The sequence below is a fragment of the Octopus bimaculoides genome, chromosome 5, assembly GCF_001194135.2.
Source record: "Octopus bimaculoides isolate UCB-OBI-ISO-001 chromosome 5, ASM119413v2, whole genome shotgun sequence".
In the NCBI taxonomy this organism is placed as follows: Eukaryota; Metazoa; Mollusca; class Cephalopoda; order Octopoda; family Octopodidae; genus Octopus; species Octopus bimaculoides.
Genome location: NC_068985.1, coordinates 74,029,563 through 74,032,014, shown reverse-complemented (window position 1 = coordinate 74,032,014; position 2,452 = coordinate 74,029,563). Strand labels below are relative to the sequence as shown.

General features: G+C 34.0%; 1 protein-coding gene across 5 annotated transcripts in view; it reads left to right on the top strand.

The window, feature by feature from the left end:
• Window positions 1–2,452, top strand: part of LOC106869260 (sex peptide receptor) — a 741,054-nt gene that overhangs the window by 77,813 nt on the left and 660,789 nt on the right. The window contains exon 1 of one of the 5 annotated variants that reach the window (XM_052967782.1): window positions 1,539–1,579. The exons of the other annotated variants lie outside the window; for them this stretch is intronic. The gene's annotated coding sequence lies outside the window, so the exon portion shown is untranslated. Of the gene's footprint in view, window positions 1–1,538; window positions 1,580–2,452 lie in introns of those variants that run through there. 5 annotated transcript variants of the gene reach the window in all.

Below are 2,452 nucleotides of genomic sequence, written 5' to 3'. Positions count from 1 at the left end.
TATATATATATATATATATATATATATATATATGTATGTATAGGGATGATATTAAAATACCATCACGAGTGGTAAGCGAATTATCAGCCGTACACGCAAATTTATAAAATGTATACATACCATATTAGATATGTACATATATATATATATATATATACACACAACGGTACTACATGCGTGCCTATATTGTTAAAAAATACAAGTAAACAAATACTTCTGTACTACCGAATCGTCACAAATCTGTTACAGACATGATAGAAAAAAATATCAGTGAACAATAATAATATCTTACTTGTACTGGGTCAGAATAAGTAAATGCTGCTCAACCTGGTACCGGTTTCGAGATTAGCGCCAAATAGGTGCCCGATTTCTCATCAGTGAAAGCCCGCCAGCTAAATTACTACTAACATTCTCCCCCAGCATGTCTACATGATGGTATTTTAATAATATCATCCCTATATTTATTTATAAATTCTACAAATTTCGCTTGTTCCTATAGTGCTTGGTCACTTAAAACGAACTTTTGCAAACTTTTTTTAGTGATATAGGTACTCATGTAGTACATTTGTGTATATATAGGAACATATCTAATGTACGTATACATTATATATATATATATATATATATATCTGTGTGTGTATGTACCTGTGCATGTGTATAATTATACATGCATGTATGTGAATCTAGATGTATGTATATATAAGGAGATATATATCAGTTAGTGTTGCCTCATTTCTCCCCTTTTCTCTCCCTCTACACCCCACACACACACACAAACACACGCTGTTATCTGCAATATGTCCTCCCAATCCATCCTCCATTTCTGGTCTGCTAACTGTAAATTGGTAAATCTGGTTCGAATCCTTATATAGAAAAATGTTTATCGACCCTCATAAATGCTTTCTACTACGCTTTTTCAGTCTTCATCCCATTTTCTTTTTTTATTTCTTTTCCTGTTATCTTTTTCTCTTTCTCACGTTGCCTTGGATTGTGTCACGAATATATTTCTATTTGTTTTTACGAGATATTTTTTACTTCTTTTCATATAGGTTCTTCATATATTTATCCTTATACATATATTGAAATGGAATATTATCTTAATAGACTTCGGAGAGTGGCTTCACCCCTTCAAACACTTGACTTCATTTCCTTGATATGTTTATGCTTCCTTCACTAGTAATGCCCTGTTGTATGTATGTATCTATATATATATATATATATATATGTGTGTGTGTGTGTGTGTGTGTGTGTGTGTGTGTGTGTGTGTGTAGACACTTTCCCTAATAAAATAACACTCTAGAAAGTCGGATGAAGCTATAGCCTGAAACAGGTGTAAGTTAAGGAAATTTGAAACTTGTTACATGATTTCTTAATCTCGTGCCTTTATAATTTTTCACATACATACATACATAGATATGTAATACATACATAAATACTTATAAATATATATATACGACGGGCTTCTTTCAGTTTCCGTCTAACAAATCCACTCACAATGCTTTGGTCAACCCCAGGCTACAGTAGAAATCACTTGCCCAAGGCGCTACGCAAGAGGACTGAACCCGGAACCATGTAGTTGGTAAGCAAGCTTCTTACCACACAGCGTCGCCTGCGCCTATACACACATGCACACACACACACACACACACACACACACACACACACACACACACACACACACACACACACACACACACACATATATATATATATATATATATATATATATATATATATATACACACAGTATATATGTGTACGTGTGTGCTTGTGTGAGTTTGTGTATACGTATACATCTTACACGCGCGCGCGTGCGTGCACACTCACATATATATGTATATATATCTTGCTGTCGGTATTTCCTGGCTCTTTCTAAGCATCTTTAGCGAAATAACCAGAGACAATGAACAATAAAAAAGACCGGTAATTACTTCATTCTGAAATATTTTATACTTCGCGTTGCCGGTTAGAATTTTCATGTCCAAAGAAGCTAACATGTTAGTTGTGTTTCGGAATTCGGATTCTTTACTTTTGCATGTCGCTTATACGTCCCTCCAAATCACATCTGAGTATCTCTACGGGAATTTTATGTTACAGGACAGCAGTAATGGATATTGAAACAATGTGACATCGCTTCTTTAAGTATGCAGATGAGGAAACATAAATGAATGATTTATGTACGTATAGCCTGCATCCTGTCAAAGGAAATATCAGCCCACACAGCATCGTTTTATCGTGCGCGCACACACAGACACACACGCATACACATACTCACACACACATGACATACACATCTGCCACCCAAATACACACACGCACATATCTATATAAATATACCAATAAATATTTTTATCATCATCCATCGTTATTATTGTTATTGTTATTATTATTATTATTATTATTATTATTATTATTATTATTATTAGTAGTAGTAGTAGTAGTAGTAGTAGTA